General features: G+C 44.1%; 1 non-coding gene across 1 annotated transcript; it reads right to left on the bottom strand.

The window, feature by feature from the left end:
- Positions 1-20300: 20300 nt before the first annotated feature.
- Positions 20301-20407, bottom strand: LOC114233284 (U6 spliceosomal RNA). Its single transcript, XR_003619434.2, has one exon. It is a non-coding gene; the product is annotated as a U6 spliceosomal RNA (small nuclear RNA).
- Positions 20408-22448: the final 2041 nt, after the last annotated feature.

The following is a 22448-nucleotide window of genomic DNA, read 5'->3' as shown; positions in this document are numbered from 1 at the left end:
CGCATGCTGAGAACACGCCGCTCATAAATCACAGTCAGGAGCTCATCCGTGTGCACACCTCCCCCCCCCCCACCCCCCACCTGTTTCACAAATCCCAGCTCCTTTTATGCTCGCCACAGGTCTATCAGGCGCCCCCATTTTAGGGAGGAGGAGGCTGAGGCTCGGAGAGGCTTAGGAATTTGCTCAAGTCACACCCCAGGCCTGGCCCTAGCTAAGCTTCAAATCCTGGCAGCCTGGCTCCCCAGGTCGAGTCCTTAGCGGCTTCCTAAAGCCCCCTAAGCCGGTGCCGCCGCTCGGGGGGAGGCGCAGCGGGGTTCCCAGAGCCCGTTCCCCAGCTCAGCGGGCAGTGAGCTCCTCCCGGGCCTCACCGGTGCGGCCTCTTCGTGATGTTAACCTCTTACCTTCACCCCCCACCCCCCTTCTGCTCTAAGCACCTGCCAGCTCCGAGATGGTTTTCTGGTTTATGTATGCTCTTACTCTTCATTGTGGAGATGTCCCCTTCTCCGCCCCTTACCTCCCTCCACCCGGTTCCCGCCCCACCCCAGGCTTTCATCTCACTGTTGTCTGTGTGCATCGATTCCGCATATACCAGCTCTGAGACGGGAGACACTTCAGGGCAAAGACGGCACCGCCTTCCCCCAGGCCTAGCGCGTGTGATGGGGGAGGTGGGACGGTAATGAATGGGACCAGATGAGGCTGCTGAGAGCCAAGCGGACCGGGGAGAACTGTCCCGCAGGAGGAAGGCAGGACGTAGAGAACCTGGTATCCGCTGCAGCTGAAATCAGGACTGGCTACATTCGCAGCAGCCGGGCGGGCAGATCAGGCTGGATCTTTGGGTCAGAGAAGGTACTGGCCAAAGTGACAGGATCCCCAGGTAATTCTGTGCTAAAGAAGAGGTTCCAGCAGGGGCTTGATTTCCCTCCTCCTAGAGGACATGACCCCCCCCAAAGGCAGGACCGAGAGTGAGTGCTGGAGGTGGGGAGATGCAGTGCCCTGGGGTGTCCCTGCTACTTTCTAATCCCGCCCCCCCCCCTCCCCCAGGAAAGGGGCGCAGAAGGAGTGCCCGCCCCCAAAGTACAGACAGGCCGGTCTTTCCTGATCTGCTCCACCCTGTAGGCCCTCGCAGGGTTAAACAGCTCTTTCACCTCAAGGATCAAGTAGCAGAGGCCCAACAGGTGTGACTTTACGTCGCGATGGGAGTGTGGTGAGGGAAGGAGGGCAGAGGAAGACAGTGTCCTTGGAGGCGCCCGGTATTGATACTGACTTATTCTATATCTGCGTGCCCCCAGTCCCAGTCCTTCTTTAGCTTCTTTCTTGGCCCCTATTTAGCACTTCCGCCCCCTAGGTCCCGGCTAGTGTTTTGGGTGCTGTCTTCTCAGGTGTTGGGCTGGTGTTAATGGGGATCCCCGCCCCCCTCTTGCTTGGGGAGGAAGGCAAGTGGGTCCTTTGCTTCGAGTGAGAATCTGGTTTTTTGCTTTAAGCCGGGATAATACCTTTCTTCTCCACAATGCATTCCGTAGCCACTTTCTCCCTGATTTACCTGGGGGTGAACACATCTTACCACGGTGATGATTAATTTTCTTCCTAGAAACCACACCTTATGGCAGGTAGCAGATATTCTTCCCATTAGCTTGGCTTTGTAATGAAAATAAATTCTAGAGAGAGTGTACCTGTAGGGGAAATAAGCCAAAATTATTATTTGCAAATGAAACAGGATACAAAGGAAAATACTATAAAATTCAGTATTATTTTTTAAAAAGGAAAGAAAAAGCATATAAATACACATTTTGAAGAAGACTTAAGGAAATATGTCAAATGTTAAAAGTGGTAAACTCTGGTCAGAGTGGACTGCATATGGTTTTTATCTTGTGCTTTAAACTGTCTACATTTCCCAAATTTTCTCCAATCAGTATGAAGTAATTATAAGTGTCAGCTCTATAAAACTGCCTCAGATTTCCCTAGTGGCTTCTAATGTGGCCAATTTTAGGAATTGCCTCACACATGCTTGAAGAGAATATTCAATCTCCGTTTTGGGATGCAAATTTCTATCTTTATTTCTCTTCTATGCAAGGCTTTAAAATATTCTAAATTCTTAATTTTTGGTCTTGTTTTACCAGCTTTTGAGAGAGGAATTAAAATCTTTCACATGTTTGTGGGCTTGTTAAATTCTCCATCTAATTCAGTAAATTTTTGTTTGGGATACCAAGCTCTATTATTAGACACACAAAATTCACAGGTTTCTGTTTTGTTTTTTTTAAATTATTATTAACATTTTTTTGATTGATTTCAGAACAGAAGTGAGAGGGAGAGAGAGATAGAAACCTGAATGATGAGAGAGAATCATTGATCATCTGCTTCCTGCACACCCCACACTAGGGATCAAACCTGCAAACCTGGGCATGTGCCCTGCTCTGGAATCGAACTGTGACCTCCTGGTTCATAGGTCGACATTCAACCACTGAGCCACGCTGGCCGGGCTTCTCAGTATCATTTTTCCCATAAATTTTTTTGGAAGCCTTCTGCCTGATTCCCATCTGGACTGGTGGGTCTCTAGACTAATGCAGAGCTGTTACCCTGGAGTGTTCTCTGACCCTCATGCTGGGAATTCCCTTTACCTTTGGAAGCCCTGTTCCCTGGGCATCCTCTGTTTTTAGTAGGTTACCACCATGTTCAAATATGCTTGCTATCCCCCCCAGTCAAGAGACTCTCTGTTTTACTTCTTCAGAGAATAAGCCTTGGAGCTTATGCTGGGGAGGGAAGGAGCAGGTGCAGTGACAGGAGGTCTGTGGAGTTTCAGTTAAACAGACTTCCAATCAAGTCTATGTTTTCAGCTCATCTTCACACTTCCAGAGATACCTACTGTTGCCAGTTCCCTGGCCTTCTGGGTGCTCTGTGGAACAAATCAGATTGATCATCAACATTTGTCAACATTTTGTTGCTACTGAAATATTTCCTATCCTTTCATTCTGGTAGGTTTAATGTTTTAAAAAAACATCTTTGGACTGTCATTTTTGTGGGGTTGCAGGAGGAAGCAGAATTGCATGCTTTTTAAAAATATGCTATCTTTAACTGGAGTGCCAGCTGGTTTTTGAAAACACACAAAAATAATTGATATTTTAAGTTTTTAAAAACACTCAATATTTATTTAGACATATCAGTATATTTTAACAAATTTTTTTTTGCATACTCTTGATTCTTTATCCTGTTCTTTCCTTCCAAGTTCATTTATTCAGTAGTTCTTTTTGGAAGGGACTATTGGTATGAAATTTCTAAGTGCTTGCATGTCTAAAAGTTTCCAATTTTTCCTGTCTTGGAAGTGATATTTTTGCCTGACTTTAGAAATGTAGGTTCCCAATGATATTTCCTCGGTGTATCAAAGATATTAGCTCATTGTCTTCCAGCATTTATTTTTATTGATGAGAAGTGTTTTGTTTTTTTGTTTGTGTTTTTGTTTTTTTAGTGTTCTTGCCATTATTTTATTGTAATCTGCCTTTTTTCTTTATTGTCTTTATTATTTTCTCTTTGTCCTTGTAGATTGCTCACTTCTCAAATACTACCCAAGTAACCTCTTGGTAACACAAAATTGAGTTTATTGTTCATTAGAGGAAGGGAGAATAAATGCTAACTCGACACATAGCATCTCAGAGGAAAAAACAGCAAAGCCTGAATTATTGTAATTTTGAAGTCTGGTTTAAGGTGGGTCTTTCAATGCAAGGACTTGATTGGAATTGGGTAATTATCATGATATAAGAGTTTAGGATTTGTGGAAACAGCAAAATGGGGTGTCTAAAGCATCTTGGAATATAAACTCTTATACTGATGCTTTCCTGAGTTGCTGGGTCTTTTGATAAGTTCCTAGGATGAACTACAAAGTTATTTGCAACTTTTATCTTCTGGAGGAGAGTCTCCTGGGATAGCAAAATTATGGAATAAGAAAGCCATGCTAATGAAGACAGCAAACTGTGTTTTCATCTTCCTCCCTTGTGGCCCTTTTCCATCCTGGCCTGAAGATAAGCCCTTAGTTATTGGGTGTGTGATCAGTGTGATCTTCGCAACTATTTGAGACATCACATCCTGTATCCAGTTTCTGGGAATGGTTGGTTCAGCCTTCAAGATACTGAAGGTATTTGCTTCAACCTCCACAAAATCAGACATTCCTGCTCTTTTGGTGTGATAATTGTTTGTTGAATTATTTGAAGGGGCAGCTGTTGTTCTTTAGCATTTAGGACTCTGGAGACCACCCATCTGCAACACTGCAACATAGACAAATATACTGAGACAGTGGTTGGCAAACTCATTAGTCAACAGAGCCAAATATCAACAGTACAACGATTGAAATTTCTTTTGAGAGCCAAATTTTTTAAACTTAAACTTCTTCTAATGCCACTTCTTCAAAATAGACTCGCCCAGGCCATGGTATTTTGTGGAAGAGCCACAGTCAAGGGGCCAAAGAGCCACATGTGGCTCACGAGCCACAGTTTGCCAACCACGGTACTAAGAGAAGGATCATGTTCAGAGTTTGTCGTTCTCTTCTCACTGACAGCCAAGAGTGCCCACATAAATCAAGACCCTAGCTGGTTTGGCTCAGTGGATAGAGCATCAGCCTGTGGACTGAAGGTCCCAGGTTCAATTCTGGTCAAGGGCAAGGGCATGTACCTTGGTTGCGGGCACATCCCCAGTGGGGGGCATGTAGGAAACAGCCGATTAATGATTTTCTCTCTTCTTTGATGTTTCTATCCCTCTCTCCCTCTCCCTTTCTCTCTGAAATCAATAAAAATATACTTATATATAAAAAAAGACAATAGGTCGGATCACTAAGGTGAAGATTCCTTCCAAATCAGATTTGGTGTCATTAGACAAATTACCTAATTTTCTGATTTTTTTATTTGCTTCTTAGGTCGTTTTAGTAACATTAAAGATTCCAGAGAGGTCTGCAGAGATGTAAGCACAATATTCTTCCCCTAAAAGAGTACCTATTCCCTATCAGAGACCAATATCAGGTCTAAGCCAGCTCCTATTCTGTACCACTACCGGGATAATTTCATGAACCAGAAGCAGTTATCTCATCATCATTAAAGCCAATGACAATACTTGAGGCCCTGGAAGTTTGAGAGTTTCCAATAATTTTGCTAATTTTAGTCTTAGAATTTCCTTTTTTCTTTCCATCTCTCCTGAATGTTGGGTGACATGGACAGTGAAGTAGCTGAGTATGGTAGGTCTTTGCAAAGCTCTTTAATAACAGACTAATAACAGGCCCAGTAAAACAAATGCCTCATCACTTGAGAGATATGGTGGAATTCTCCAGGTTGTAAACACCTCATATCAAGTAATTTTTTTTCCCCTCGGCATAAATTTGTCTACCCTGTGTAGGCTTTCTAAGGTTTTGGACAATGGCTCCTAGAGCAAGATAAGAGCTTAAAATCAACCAAAAGAACATTTCCTTGTTTAAAGAGAAGTTTAATTTCAAGGGGTAATTGAGCTTTGAGGGTTTCTGGCCAGCTAGGAGGGAAGGAGAACAGATCAGAGAATGAGATAGAGGAACGTTGATGAACACAATTTGGGAAGAGGAATTGCAGGATAAAGGCTGTAAGGTTTGGAGTTATGATTTCTTGGGATCTAAAAAAAAAAAAAAAAGATTCTTTTAAGTTGTTCACATTTTCTTTTGCCTTGGCCCTAGGAATCTCTTAAGAATGCAATTTGCTTCCTTAGGAGATGTATTTTACTTTATTTTTTTAAAAAAATAAATAAGCAAGTTCTAAACCCCTTACCAAAAAAAAAAAAAAAAAGCAAGAAAGCAATTTGGCAATTTGGCATCTGAATTTCTTTCATACAAATAAAACAACTGGAGTTTGATTCTTTAAATTCTAATGCGCCTCTTAAATAATCAATTTTGTTTACATCAAATGTTCCACAGAATAGCCATTGTACTTCTAAATGATCTTTTTTGAAATTACATCATTTTAAAAGATAAGTATTCAAATTTGAGTTATAGCATATATATATGAAAGCAGCAGAACTCTGGCCCAGAGGGAGTGCAGACTTAGTTTTAAACCAAGACAAGCCCATCAGAGTCCAGGGGCAGTAGGTCTATGATGTTGCATTTGTACCTTATATTTTGAGGTGACGAGCCAACAGCTCTGCCTTCCAGTTATAAACCCCAGCAAGGTCTATAGTGCCAGGAAAGCAGAGAAGTTTTGGAGAGGAAATCTCTTCCAGAACTAGACTCTCATGTACAAAACAAGACAAGACTGAGGAAAGTTCTCAAAAGGGCTTGATGAGTGACTCAAGACAAAGTTTGTCCACAGATTACTGAACAGCTAGGTCTCCAGGGCTAGTTTGATAAGTGACTTTACTTGGGGGCCTATGCCCATCCTTTCCCTGTGAGGTTTCCTGTAAAAGATGAAAACAAAATAATGACAGAGACAAATACTAGTGTTGTAAGTAACAAAGCAGATTTCTACCAAAAGAAAAGTTTTTAAAAATTTAATCACATGACCAAAGGATTCCTTAAAATGGTTTCTTACTCTCAGGAGACAAAATAAACTAAGCATTTTGGATGCTCAAAAAAAGAACTCAGCCCTGGCTGGTTTGGCTCAGTGGATAGAGTGTTGGGCTGCGGACTGAAGGGTCCCAGGTTCGATTCCAGTCAGGGCATATGCCTGGATTGTGGGCTCAAGCCCCAGTGTAGGGTGTGCAGGAGGCAGCCAATCAATGATTCTCTCTCATCACTGATGTTTCTATCTCTCTCTCCCTCTCTCTTCCTCTCTGAAATCAATATATATATATATATATATATATATATATATATATATATATATATGAAAAAAGAACTCAGAGTTGTACCCAATGTGAGACCTACTTATCCCACAATCTCAGTCAGCAAGCCGTTCAGCAGAAGGCTCCAGGGATGTGCTGTTTTCAAGTCCAGGGTCTGGGACTTTGGTGGAAGGAATACCTTGGTCTCAACTAGATCTCCATGGAGACTTCAATACTCAACTGCCAGGTTATAAATATCACCAGAACAACCTGTAGTTAAGTTGAGGTTTGATTTATTGCTTAACTATAATAAGGGAGAATGCTACTGGACAGAGTCTTATAGGGGCTTTCAAGGGGAAGGGGGTGGTCAGAGTAATGGAGGTTTTGAAATCTGGTTCAAGGTGAATCTTTCAGTTTGGGGCCTTCAGTTCAGTTTAGTCCAGTGCTGGGATGCGTGAAATAAAGTATCGTCTACAGCCCAGCCAGTGTGGCTCAGTGGCTGAGCATCGACCTAGAACCAGGAGGTCACAGTTCAATTCCACAGTTCATTTGTGGGCTTGATTCTCAGTGTGGGGAGTGCAGGAGTCAGCCGATTGATGTTTCCCTCTCATCGATGTTTTTATCTTTCTCTCCCTCTCCCTTCCCCCTCTGAAATCAATAAAAATATATATTTAAAAAAAAGCGTGGTCTACAGAGTCCAGGAGGAAGAACATTTTGACTCTTTTCTCACTAAACACTCCCCATTTAATTCAAGTCAGCCTGGTATTTAATTCAGCATTAGCTAAAACACTGAAAGTCTATTGTGTGCAAGACACAGTCCTTACCTGTCTCTTCTTTTTCTTTTTTTAAATATATTTTATTGATTTTCTTACAGAGAGGAAGGGAGAGGGACAGAGAGCTAGAAACATTGATGAGAGAGAAACATCGACCAGCTGCCTCCTGCACACCCCCTACCGGGGATGTGCCCGCAACCAATGTACATGCCCTTGACCGGAATTGAACCCGGGACCCTTCAGTCCGCAGGCCGATGCTCTATCCACTGAGCCAAACCAGTTTCGGCTGTCTCTTCTTTTTCACTTTAGTAATACAAACTCTAGAGATTAAAAAATACTATCACTGGGAAAAAGCTTAAATGATCTATAACTTGGCTGGAAAGATTGGTAATTTCTTTGTTAGTTTAGCAAAATATTGTCCATCTGGATGAGGTCAGATGTGCTTTTATATTAGAGGGTAAGAGTAGATAAAAGATTTCTAACAGTGTTGTATTGGTTACAAAATGTTCTAAGCAATTAAGATTTGCAATGAATGAATAAATACTATATCATCAAGCCAGGATTAATTTTCTTCAATCTGAAATGGTTTAACTTCTATAGTACATTGGATCAACAACCTCAGTGATGTTTTTAGGGCTTTTTTGTGTACTTTTTTTTTTTTTTAGCTTCACCTGAGGATGGAGGGATATATATGGTCCCAAAAATAATGTATATACACACACTTTGAATAATTGTAAAGGCAGTGTTTATTAAAATACATTTTATTTTCAAAATTGAGTTATCAGTTGTTAAAGTATGTATACATTTATACAGTTTTGGGGAATACCTTGTGTGTGTGTGTGTGTGTGTGTGTGTGTGTATTTTATTTTATTTTTTAGAGACAGGAATAGAGAGAAACATTGATGTGAGAGAGAAACATTGATGAGCTGCCTCCTGCCTGCCCCCTATTGGGGAATCAAGCCAGAAAACCTGGCAATGTGCACTGACCAGGAATCCAACCAGCAACCTTGTGGTGCATGAGACAATGCCCAACCCACTGAACAACACCAGCCAGAGCCAGAAGATATGCTTTTATTGATTTTGAGAGAGAGAGAGAGATCAATTGGTTGCCTCCCATATGTGCCTCAACTGGGAGTGGAACCCGAAACCTAGGTAGTGCCCTGACTGGGAATTGAATGGACAACATTTTGGTGCATGGGATGCTCCAACCAACTGAACCACCTAGCCAGGGAGGGCTTTTCCATATTTCTGATTCCAGGTTCAATATAGGTAACAAAAATTAATTTATCAAATCTTAATTATCATTAGGAGGAGGAATGATTAGGAGATTAAATGTGTGACAGATTAAATGACAGTTCTTTACTAGTGATCCTGAGAAATTATATCCTATGACGTCACTGGGATACTTCCAGCTATAGTTAGTGAGAGGTTGGTGGAGGGTATATGGAATTTTCTTGTACTATTCTTGCAACTTTTCTGTAAATTTGAAATTATTTCAATATAAAACATTAAAAATAAAGGTCTGGTACCTAAAATGAATGAAAATAAATATATTGACTCTATTTCTATGTGGGTACCACATGCACATTGTAAATATATTTTACTTATATACCCTTATCAAAGCATATTCAACTTTCTCTACATATTATTCCAACATGACTGGTTTATCCTTCTAAACCTGTAGGAAATTAAAGGAAGCAAATAAAATTTGACAGTGGTGATATTTAGCAACTTAATAGCAATGGGAGGTACAGGAAAAGGGAAAAATGCATGAACTAAAACATGTAGAGGCAAGTAGCTCTCAAATACTTCAACAGCCCCTTGGGCATGGCTGTTTTGGAGCATTGTAAAATTGTTGAATAAATGAGTTTATATTGATGAAGGAATTTATATATGTGAAGCAATTAGAACAGTGCCTGGCACCTGGTGAGCACTAAATCAATATTAGCTATTAGGTTTATCATGATATTCTTGTGTTGTCACACACAGGGTAAGCTCAGCTCTTTTCTTCCTAGGAAGACAAGAAACTTTGCAATATATTGTGCTGGATGAACTGTTGAAGGAGGTTAGTGAAACCTTGGTGCCTCCCTTGTGCTCTTGAGAACATGGAACCAATTTTTCCTCCACCTCTCCTCCACCGGTTCTCTGTAACTTCTGTAGTATGCTTTGCTAGGGAACTTGCCCCAGCGGCAATAGTAGCCGTGTGTATAGAGAGGATGCTCTGTAGCTCATATTAAAAAACAGCCATATATAGCCTATCCCAGATGGTTTGAAAGCAACTGAGGGGGGCAGAGGCGAGGAAGGAGGTTGAAGGGAAGAGGAAGGAGTGGAAATGGGTGATAAGAAAGCTAGCCCTTCGCTATCTAGAAAACTCAGCTATTCACAATGAGTCATTTCCTTCAAGTTCAGCTGGCATCTGGGACTTCTTCCCAATGATGGAATGAAAGGCTTGTCTACTGAGGGAACTTCAGGGCACAGGGAAGCAGGAGTAAATAAAGGAACACAGACCCTCCCACCTCCCAGCCCCCAGCACACCCATGCCTTTCTTCCCTCTCAGGAGTTCATCCCCTAAACTCTAAGAGTCCCTACGAGACTTGTGACCTGGGGAACAATGGCCAGTGGCAACTGGTCCTGGGCTAACCCCCTGAATAATGAGCTAAAAGCAGCCCCACCTTGTCTCACTTCTGTCACTGTGACTTTTACTTCTCAGTGAGTCTGTGGGAGGCAGTTAGACAAGTTCAGATAAGGACCCTAGGCCAAGCACGGGAGGTCACTAGGGTAAAACTGGGAAAACAAGGACCTTGACCCAAGGGTAACCTTTCCTCCCCTAGCACATTGCTGGTCATGTGGCTTGGATCTTCCCCTGACCTTTCCTCCCCTGGCATGTTGCTGGTCATGCAGTACACCCCCTTAGAGGAGGAACAAGGGGCCAGAGAGTGTCCTCATGCTACTCCCATACAAGCCCTTAAACATTAATCCCCAGGGATAACATCTAGGCCTCAGTTGTCTTTCAGCTCCAGGCTCAGAAAAGCAGCAAAACCAGACAAGCAATGCCAAGCTGACTTCAGGACCAACCTCATTGACTAATGCCCGCCTGCTGAAAGAACATACCTGGAAAGCTGACGAATATTCTATTGAGATCCTCCCCTAAAATCCCACCTCTTAAAAGCCTGTAGGACAGAGGACCCAGTGCATGCTCTCTTCTGGGAACAAACCTGAGCCTTTCCCATCTCCATCCCCCTCTCCTTTCCTCTGGGAATGTTTTCCTTATGTCTATGTCTATGTCTATGTCTATGTCTATGTCTATGTCTATGTCTATGTCTATGTCTATGTCTATGTCTATGTCTATGTCTGTCTGTGTCTGTGTCTGTGTCTGTGTCTGTGTCTGTGTCTGTGACTGTGTCTGTGTCTGTGTCTGTGTCTGTGTCTGTGACTGTGTCTGTGTCTGTGTCTGTGTCTGTGTCTGTGTCTATCTCTATCTCTATCTCTATCTCTATCTCTATCTCTATCTATCTCTATCTCTATCTCTATTCCTTCTCTCCTAAGCTCCAAGAGCACTCTTTTGCCTCTGTAACTTGTTTCCTGAGCTCATTTCTTCTACCACTCACTTATTCTACCTCTGTGACTTTCTAAATAAACTTTCCCTTATAGTTTGAGTCTTACCTCTGTATTCTTTCCTAGCCAGAACTCAAGTATGTACTGAGGTTGCTAAACCAAGGTCTGCTGTAACTCCATTGGTCTAACACCTGGTACTATTCTTGTGGCCACCAACAAGTCTACCCAGCCCAGTGTGGCTGCTCACTTTCTTATAACACTAGAGGCCTGGTGCATGAAATTCGTGCATGGGGTCCCTCAGCCTGGCCTGCACCCTCTCCAATCCAGGACCCCTCGGTTGATGTCTGACTGCCGGCACCCTCTCACAATCTGGGACCGCTGGCTCCTAATCGCTCACCTGCCTGCCTGCCTGCCTGATTGCTCCTAACCGCCTCTGCCTGCCTGCCTGATTGCCCCTAACCGCCTCTGCCTGCTGGCCTGATTGCCCCTAACTGCTCTCCCCTGCCAGCCTGATCACCCCTAACTGCCTCTGCCTCAGCACCGCCACCGTGGCTTTGTCCAGAAGGACGTCTGGAAGACGTCTGGTCTATCCAGTCTAGTTAGCATATTACCCTTTTATTAGTATAGATGTCTAGAGAGCCCAAAGCAGCCCCACCTAGGCTCTTTCCCATTGCTTCTTCTATCCTAAGCCCTTTCTTGTTTCACTGTCCCCAGCTTTAATAAATGTACTCTCAAAAATTAAAATAAAATAAAGGAACACAGTGTTTGAGTATTGGCTTTAGACTTTTAAAAAATATATATTTTATTGATTTTTTACAGAGAGGAAGGGAGAAGGATAGAGAGTTAGAAACATCGATGAGAGAGAAGCATCGATCAGTTGCCTCCTGTACACTCCCTACTGGGGATGTGCCCACAACCAAGGTACATGCCCTTGACCAGAATCGAACATGGGACCCTTTAGTCCACAGGCTGATGCTCTATCCACTGAGCCAAACCGGTTAGGGCTTAAACTTTTTTTTCAGTGCCTACGGCAAATCAGTCTCATTGGGTCTTAGTTGCTCACCTGAAGCTGGGAAATGAGTATCTCCATCAGGCCCTATTGACGTCCCAGGGCTGTGGTGAGGCTCATAGACCACAAACACATACCCTTTAAAGCAGTGCAAATTGAAGGGGTGATTTTCCAGTGGAATGGTGAAACGCAGAAAGCCTTTTACAGACTCCTGGCTTTCTCCCTGAGTGATCTGGACAAGTTACTTAAAGTCCTTAAATCTCAATCTGCTCATCAATTCTGTGATTTGATTTGCCGTGAAGATTGGATGAGATAAAAGCATGTGAGTCACTTACACAGCATCAGTTCCAAGTAAGCGCTCAGCAAATAGCCATTGTTATTCCTCCACAGTGTGTAGGGTATACACTAACCCCTCCTATTTGTCCACTCATGCCTTTATTCTTGTTCATATTTATGTGTGGGTTTATAATGTCCTACTTGACATATGAGGAGGCACAAAGAAAGTGAGAGAAATATAAGGGATAATTTGAGGAGGTCATCTCAAATTATCTTGGACCACATTTTCTGGCCCAAGAATCAGAATGCATGACAAAAACCTGAGTACATGTTAGGGGATCATGGGACAGGATACTTGAAATTGGGTTGCCTCAGACAATCTGGGTTTTGCTGTCAGGATAAATGAAGTGGGAGAAAAGAGAAAAAAGAAAAGGTTCGGGGTTGGGAGAAAGAAATAGAAACCTAGGAGGAATTCACCTCTCCAGCCACTGGAGGATGCTCTGGCTTTTCTTATAAGTAGCTCCTTGCAGCCAACATGCTTTGCCAGTCAGGCAATCTCACCCTGAACACTGCAGAGCCAGAATATGAGAAAATGTGGTGAAAGGAGAAAACCATAACCACAGAGGCATCCATAGACGGACAGATCAGGAAGAGAGGATCTCCTCTGAGTGGGGCAGTAGCTGGGCTAAACAACAAGACACCTGAACTTTACAGAACTCAGACTTCCTCCTCATTAGAGAGCATAATGGGAACCTAAATACCTCCGAGGGTGAGGTGTCAAATTCACACCGAGGTGCAAATGACTAACAGGAGGTGTTTTCCTGACAGCTAACTTTCCTGAGACACAGAACGGAAATAAATCTATTTCCTTCTAAAACCCTGTTTCTAATTAGAAACAGTTCCACTCTGGGAAAAATGCAAAAAAACAACAACAAAAAAACCCCCCAAAATATGTAAAAAATACCAGGTTACTCTTATTACCACAATCCATAGATAACTTCTGATGATTTGATGAATTTATTTTCAGTTTTAAGATTTGCCACTGTAGGTGTAGATTAAGTTTATAAGACAAAACATTTGAGAACAATATTAATTTTTAAGCTCTAGTAGATTAAATATTAATTGTTTTCAATTTGGCAAATGCATTAAGGTGCAATAGGGAAACAAAAAATTATTCCAAAATCTCAACGCTCAGAGATAGAATGATATTTTGCTGTCTTACCTTCCATTTTTTCCCTCTATGTAAAGATTCCCACATGTTTTTATGAAAATTAGGGTCATATTGTATCTGCTCTTTTTAACTTAGGAATATTTCATAACTATTTCCTCATTCATTAAATATTTGTAAATACAAATCATTTTAAATGTTGCAAGTATTTCATTATGTGAATGAATCATTGGGTAACCAATTAGAAAAGAGACATTTAAAAGATATGCAGGAAAAGAAGTTTTCTAGTATCTCTAAACATTTGGAAATTACCACTTCAATCCAAACAACTATAAAGTATGTTTACAAAAGAAGATTTGGTAAGGCAGTTCAAATAAGAGACAGTAAAAATAAAAACTAAACACAGCTAAAATCATAATAAGAAGAAAATAAACAAAAGCAATACAAACATTTTTTCATGAAGGTTATAATTTAGTTTTCTTTTAACAAATTAGTCTCTGTCCAGTGAGCCCCACCAGTGAAGGGCTTTAGTATTAGTACCAGTATTTATCCTACAAGCACTCAAACCCAATGCTCTCCAAATCAACTTGATTTCTTTCTTATACCAGATGCTATTGTAATAACCTGGCTTTCTATATTATAATGAGAGGCCTGGTGCATGAAATTCATGCACTGGGGCGGGGGGGGGGGGTGGTGGTGTCCCTCAGCCCAGCCTGCACCCTCTCCAATCTGGGACCCCTCGAGGGATGTCCGACTGCCCGTTTAGGCCCCATCCTACCAGGATCCTACTAGGATTGGGCCTAAACGGGCAGTCAGACATCCTTCTCACAATCCAGGACTGCTGGCTCCTAACTGCTCACCTGCCTGCCTTCCTGATTGTTCCTAACCACTTCTGCCTGCCAGCGGTAGGATCACCCCCTAACCACTCCCCTGCCAGCCTGATTAATGCCTAACTGCTCCCCTGCCAGCCTGTTTGCCCCTAACTGCCCTCCCCTGCAGGCCTGGTCACCCCTAACTGCCCTCCACTGCAGGCCTGAGTCCCTCCCAACTGCCTTAACCTGCAGGCCTGGTCGCCCCCAACTTCCCTCCTCTGCCGGCCTGGTCACCCCTAACTGACCTCCCCTGCATGCTTGATCGCCCCCAACTGCCCTCCCTTGCAGGCCTGGTCCCTCCCAACTTTCTTCCCCTCCTGGCCTGATCACCCACAACTGCCCTCCTTTGCAGGCTTGATCCCTCCCAACTTCCCTCCCCTGCTGGCCTGATCACCTACAACTGCCCTCCCTTGCAGGCCTGGGTTCCCCCCAACTGCCCTCCCCTGCTGGCCTGATCACCCACAACTGCCCTCCCTTGTAGACCTAGTCCCTCCCAACTGCCCTCCCCTGCTGGCCATCTTGTGGTGGCCATCTTGTGTCCACATGGGGGCAGCCATCTTGTGTGTTGGAGTGATGGTCAATTTGTATATTACTCTTTTATTAGATAGGATAGAGGCCTGCTGAATGGGTGGGGGCTGGCTGGTTTGCCCTGAAGGGTGTCCCGGATCAGGGTGGGGATTACCTTAGGGCATGGGGCAGCCTGGGCGAGGGGCCTGTGGTGGTTTGCAGGCTGGCCATGCCCACCGTCGACCCAAGCAGAGGCCCTGGTATCTAGGATTTATTTATCTTCTATAATTGAAACTTTGTAGCCTTGAGTGGAGGTCTGGGCCGGCCAGGGTGTGCGGGAAGTTTGGCTTCCTCCATTGCTTGGGAAACCCAAGCCTCCTGCTCGCTCCGTGGCCGTAGCCATCTTGGTTGGGTTAATTTGCATACTCGCTCCTGATTGGCTGGTGGGCATGGCTTGTGGGTGTAGCAGGGTATGGTCAATTTGCATATTACTCTTTTATTAGATAGGAAAGGCCTGTGGTCCTAATGCCTTAATGACCAAAGACCAGCGTGGGTGGACGGGGCTGCAAGCACTGCAAGGCTGCACGGGTGGGTGGGGCTGCGCTATTTCACGTGCTGGGCTTCTAGTTATTTAATAGGAAAGAAGGAAAGGGAAGACTAGACAATATAGGCATACCATTTCTACAGCTTTGCTAATTTAACACTTTCCAAGTCTGTTCCTGCTGATCAATAGGGGAAGGGACTGGATGAAGGCAATTTAGACACATGCCCAGTGAGGTCTGAGTGACCTGGGAAGGTACCTATTTGTCTGTCACACTTGGGAACAAATTAGTGATGGGCATGGCCACTGCAAAAGTGAAACCTAAATATGTAAACTTCCAAACAAAGGAAGTTCTCTCTCTCTCTCTCTCTCTCTCTCACACACACACACACAGCCCTCTTGGGACTCCTGTTGCAGGGGGGTGCTCCCTGCACCCCCGTGACCATGTGGGGCTCCCACAATGGACTAATGGACTTTAATTAGCTTGGATGCTGAACTACACCCAGTTGCAACATGGAACAGAAGCTCTGGACACTGGCCTTGCTTTTGGCTTTCCTGGAACCCCAACTGTACCCTTTTCAGGACTGGCTTAAGGGGGGATGAGACCTTTAACCCAAGAAATGTAACTCCATGCAACTTCCCGTGGGGGCTTCTGAAAATTCTTATTTCAGCGGTACTCCCATGAGTGAGGGAGGAATTTGATTCTCTGGTAACATCCCACACCTGCTCTGCTTTCTGTCTCATTAGGGATGCTGCTCCCTTTCTTCAAGTTGCCTAATCCTGAAGCCTAAACTCCTCAGTCTCCCTTGGTTCCTTTCCTTCTTCAACCTGATACTGAGACAGGCCGGTAAGCCAGGACAAATGGAGTGGGAAAACTGAGGCAGAAAGCTGAATAAGCTGACAGAGAAGGCCACCTCCCTAGAAACAACATCTAGGCCTCAGCTATATTTCAGCTGTAGACCAAGAAGAGCAGCAAAACCAGGAGGGCAACACAGGATCAGCTGCAGTGACTAAGGACCCCCTGCCCTGACACTGACCAGTCAGTGAAGACCACCATCCTGAAGGAGCACACCTAGAAAACTGATGAATATTCTGCTGAAACCCTCCCTTGAGACCTCCCCTAATCCCACCTGCAAGAGAGAGATAAAAGCCTCAAGAGTAAGGACCCAGTGCATGTTCTCCTTCCCAGGAGCACACCTGTGCTTCCCCTCTTCTTTCCCCACAGGCATGCATCTAAGGGACCTCATGAGGCTTGCAACCAGGGCAGCAATGGGCAGCAGCAGTTCACCCCAGACAAACCCTCTGAACCTGTCCCAAAGGCCCCCTTTTCTTTGACCTCTTAGTGAGTCAAAACCTAGGCTCATTTGCCCAGCCCTTTCTGGTTTTACTGTTCCCTGTTTTAATAAATGTTCTCTAAAATTCAGCTAGACTTGTATTGTGAAATCTTTCCTGCATGAAGTCAAGAACTCATATACTGTGGGCCCAGCTGTAGGCAGACCCGCCAAGGACCCAGACCCCTTTCCAGTAAAAATACAACAGGTCACCAAATTGAGTTCAGTCACCAATAGCCACCAATGATTTCATCAACCATGCCTCTGTAATAAAGCCTTAAAAAAACAAACAAACAAACAAAAAAAACCCAGATGTTCAGGGTTTATAGAGTTTCTGGGTTGGTGAACATGTGGAGGCATAGGTAGAGTGGAACACCCAGAGAAGCATGGAAGTCCTGCTCCCCTCCCCACATGCCTCATCTTATATATCTCTTTTTCCTCCTGCTGATTCATATCCTTTATTATCTTCTGTAATTATCGGGAAGTGGAAACCTCTGATTTATTGCCAGATGGTCAGAAGCACAGGTGACTACCCAGAATGTGATTGGTATCTGAGGTGGGGATGGTCTTGTGGGACTAAGCCCTTGCCCTGTGGGATCTGATGCCATCTCCAGGCAGATAGTGTCTGAATTGAGTTGAGTGGTAGGACACCCAACTGGTGTCAGAGAAGTGCTTGGTGTGGGAAAAGAACCCAAACATTAGAATTGGTGTCAGAATAATAGTGAAGATGCTCCAGCAACCTTATAAAGATACCCAAATGGCAAAGATCTGAGGCTCCTGCCAAAAGCCAGCAAGGAGCTGAGGCCTTCTAACAGCCAGGTGAGGTGAACAAGCACCTAGAAGTAGATCTTCCAGCTCCAGTTGAATCTAGGAGTGAAATTGCTGGATCAGATGATAATTCTACTTTAGCTTTTTGAGGAACTGTCAAAGTGTTTTCCACAATTGGCTGCACGATTTTACATTCCCACCAGCAATGCACAAAGGTCCCAGCATTCTCACATCCTCACCAACATTTGTTATTTAATTTGATAATAGCCTTTCTAATGAGTGTCCTGTGGTATCTAATTGTGATTTTGATTTGCACATGACTAAGGATGAGTGATGTTGAGCATCTCAGGCCTTAAGATTTCACATACATTTTCTCACTTAGTTACCCAAACAATTATCAATAATCTCATTGTTTTGTGGCTATTGCACTCTTACACTCTTACATGTTGTGATTTGACCAAAAGTTCACAGTTTTAAGAGTTGGACCCAGGATGGAAATTGAAGACATCTGACTTCAATGTCCCTTCTTAGTTTCTAAATTGTTAAGCACCTTAATGCTACTTTAACATGGCAAGGTGTAAGCCTAGGTGTAAGTCAAGGTTTTGGGCAAGCCCTCTGTTTCAAGCATGAATATTTCAGATTCATAAGAGCAGTAAACTTTTTAAAAAATATGTTTTTATTGATTTCAGAGAGATAGGGAGAGGAAGAGAGAGATAGAAACATCGATGATGAGAATCATTGATTGACTGCCTCCTGCATGCCCCCTACAAGGGATCGAGCTCACAACCTGGGCATGTGCCCTTGGCTGGAACTGAACTCAGGACCCCTCAGTCTGCAGGCCAATGCACTACCCAATGAGCCAAACTGGCTAGGGCAAGAACAGTAAACTTTTACCTTTTAGAGTCGACAGTAGTTCCCTCCACCCACACTTAAGGACATGAAGAAAACAGGTGACTTATCACTGAAAAGTCTAACAGCCACTTATTTATTTATTTTTTATTGAACTTATTGGGGTGACATCCTATCTAATAGAAGAGTAATATGCAAATTAACCACCACTCTGCTACACCCACAAGCCACGCCCACCAGCCAATCAGGTATGAGTATGCAAATTAACCCAACCAAGATGGCTGTGGCCATGGAGAGAGCAGGAGGCTTGGGTTTCCCTGGCAATGGAGGAAGCCAAGTTTTCCACACACCCTGGCCAGCCCAGGCCTCCACTCAAGGCTACAAAGTTTTAATTATAGAAGATAAATAAATCCCAACAAAAATGGCTGCAGCCACGGAGCAAGCAGGAGTCTTGGCTCCGCTCAAGGCTACAAAGTTTCAATTATAGAAGATAAATAAATCCCAGATACCAGGACCTCCACTTGGGTTGATGGGGGGCGTGGCCAGCCTGCAAACCACCACAGGCTCCTCGCCCAGGCCGCCCAATGCCCCAAGGGACCCCCCACCCTGATCCAGGACACCCTTCAGGGCAAACCAGCTGGCCCCCACCTGTGCACCAGGCCTCTATCCTATCTAATAAAAGAGTAATATGCAAATTGACCATCACTCCAACACACAAGATGGCTTCCCCCATGTGGACACAAGATGGCCACCACAAGATGGCCAGCAGGGAGGGCAGTTGGGAGGGACCAGGCCTGCAAGGGAGGGCAGTTGTGGGTGATCAGGCCAGCAGGGGAGGGCAGTTGGGAGGGACCAGGCCTGCAAGGGAGGCAGTTGGGGGTGATCAAGCCTGCAGGGGAGGGCAGTTAGGGGTGACCAGGCCGGCAGAGGAGGGAAGTTGGGGGCGACCAGGCCTGCAGGGGAGAGCAGTTGGGGGTGAGCCAGCCTGCAGGGGAGGGCAGTTAGGGGCAAACAGGCATCAATCAGGCTGGCAGGGGAGTGGTTGGGGGTGATCAGGCTGGCAGGCAGAAGCGGTTAGGGGCAATCAGGAAGGCAGGCAGGTGAGCAGTTGGGAGCCAGCAGTCCTGGATTGTGAGAGGGATGTCCGACTGCCCGTTTAGGCCTGATCTTACAGGAATCGGGCCTAAACGGGCAGTCGGACATCCCTCGAGGGGTCCCAGATTGGAGAGGGTGCAGGCTGGGCTGAGGGACACCCCCACCCCTGTGCACAAATTTCATGCACCGGGCCTCTAGTTGGTTAATAAAATTATATAGGTTTCAAGTGTGCAATTCTATACTACATCATCTGTATATTATATTGTGTGTTCACCACCCCACGTCAAGTCTCCTTCCATCACCATTTATCCCCACTTTACCTTCTCCTCCATCCTTCCACCCCCTTTCCCTCTGGTAAACACCATTAACAGCCAGTTATTGATCAGGAAGTGTTTGGGAGCATCTCTGCTTCCCATTCAACAGTGACAGTTCCAGTGAGAAAATAGAAGGCAGAAGTCTGGCCAAAAACATACTTCCATAATACTGGACCTGAGTTCGATTTCCCTTTTCTTGGGCTTAGCCTCACATTCCTGGAAAGCAAAGTTTCTATATGACTTGGAAGGAAATACAAGTCACTTATGCAAAATCATTTTGGATGCTTTTTTTAAAAGCTCAGCACACGCCACCTGGTGGAGAGCATCTGAAAGCACAAGGCTGCATTTTCTCTAACTTGACATTTGCTGGCACTTGCTCAAAGTCCCTTGATTGCTGTCTTCTTGCATGTGCAGTACCCTAACATGGCAGTAATCAGTGTTTTTGGTTATTTGTTGATTTTTTTTCTTTTTCTTTTTTTTTTTTTTTTTAATATGGAATGCTTCACGAATTTGCATGTCATCCTTGTGCAGGGGCCATGCTAATCTCCTCTGTGCCGTTTCAATTTTAGTATATGTGCTGCTGAAGCGAGCACAATTTTTTTCATTTCGATGTTCATGACATTTGGGTTTGGGGAAAGGAAGGAGTTAAGAGTATATGGAACTGCCATATCCCCTTGTCTTTCAAATGGAATCTTGAGATGAGGAGATCATCCTGGCTGATCTGGGTTGGTCCTAAATGCAGTCACAGGTGTTTTCAGAAGAGGGAGGCCAAGGGAGATCGGACACAGGCAGAAGAGGATGGGTAATGACCATGTGAGCAGCGACTCAAGTGACATAGCTACAGGTCAGGAATGCTGGGTGTCACCAGAAACTGGGAGAGGTAAGGAGCACACGCCCCCTAGAACCCCTGGAGGGAGTGGGGCTCTGCAGACACCTTGATTTGGGCCCAGGGATGCTGATTTCAGTCTTCAGAGCTGTGAGAGATAAATATGTGTTGTTTTAAGATACTAAGTTTGTGGTACTTTGTTACAGTAGCATAGGAGAATACTATAACCCCGAAGCTTATGTTTTTATTGTGTGTTTTTTTTTTTTTTGAAGCTTGCGTTTTATTAGCGTCACACCAAATCCAACTACTTTTATGTTTTAGGTTGTTAGACAGAAGACTGGTGAAGTGAGAGGTTGAAGAGGGTGGGAGAATCTGTCTTCACACAGGTATTTTGGAGCTTCACATATCTGCTGAGGGAGGCAGGTTATGACTGTGGGGACTTCAGGGGCTTGTTGAGCCTTAGCCGTTTGGCCATTTTTGTCACTGCTCTGCTTACATTCCTGTGTAGCAAGAATAGGAGAAGGGCTTGTGTGTGTGTACTTGTTGTTGTTTTTATAACTGTAAGGAAGGAGCCAGAAGAGTACAAAAATCTTCTACACAGTAAGTTGAGAGAAGCAGGGAGTATAACCCTATGAAATAAAATCGAGCTGACTGTTTTGAAGAGGGATTGGGGAAATAAAAAGATGGTAAGTCCATCTCTGTATCTATGAGTCTGTTTCTGTGTGTGTTTTTTGTTGTTCATTTATTCTGCTCCTTAGATTTCACATATAAGTGAAATCATATAGCATTTGTCTTTCTCTGCATGACTTGCTTCACTTAACACAATACCCTCTAGGTCCATTCATGGTAAGATTGCCCTTTTTTCATGGCTGAGTAATATTCTATTGTATACATATGTACTACAATTTTCTTAAAAAAAAAATCCTCACCCAAGGATATGTTTTTATTAACTTTTAGAGAGAGAGGAATGGAGAGAGAAAGAGAGAAACATTGATGTGTGAGAGAACCATTGATTAGTTGCCTCCTGCAAGTGCTCTGATCAGAGATTGAACCCAAAACCTAGGTTTGTGCCCTTACTAGGAATCGAACACACAACCTTTTGGTGCTCCAACCAACTGAGCCACCCAGCCAGAGCTGTCCTACAGCTTTTAAAAAAATATTTGTGTTGATTTCAGAGAGGAAGGAAGAGGGAGAGAGAGAGCAATGATGAGAGAGAATCATTGATTGGCTGCCTCCTGCAGAACGCCCCCTACTGGGGATTGAGCCAGAAACTTGGGCATTTGCCCTGACTGGGAATTGAGCCATGACCTCCTGGTTCATAGGTTGGTGCTCAACCACTGAGCCACACTAGCCAGGCTGTACTGCAGCTTTTTTTTTTTTTTTTTTTACCCACTCTTCTATGTATGGTGTCAGGTGGGTACTTGAAATATCAGGGGTGTCACTTTGTAAAGTACACGATTGTGTAATCACTATGCTACACACCTGAAACCAATACAAAATAATATGAATGTCAACTATAATTGAAAAGAAAAAGATTTAAGTCCTTGGGGCTCAACACACAAGAAATGGGAAAACTGGAGCTACTGCTTATTCAGACATGGTTGTCGATGTACTCTGCCTCATCAAATGGCACAGCCAAACATGGACTTAATTTCTTTCTTCTTCTTAAAAAAATCTGACCACTGGGTACACTGGCTCTTGGGTCTTCAGAGAGATGCAAAGTCAGCCACTGCCTGGGGCCACCCAGCAGGTGCTACAGAGAGATCTGCAGATTCCTCCTCTTTGTATTGGGTTTGGAAGTTCCCAGA

Source organism: Eptesicus fuscus, chromosome 8 (assembly GCF_027574615.1).
Source record: "Eptesicus fuscus isolate TK198812 chromosome 8, DD_ASM_mEF_20220401, whole genome shotgun sequence".
In the NCBI taxonomy this organism is placed as follows: Eukaryota; Metazoa; Chordata; class Mammalia; order Chiroptera; family Vespertilionidae; genus Eptesicus; species Eptesicus fuscus.
Note: the sequence above shows the minus strand (reverse complement) of the source record. Positions and strands in the feature narration are given on the sequence as shown.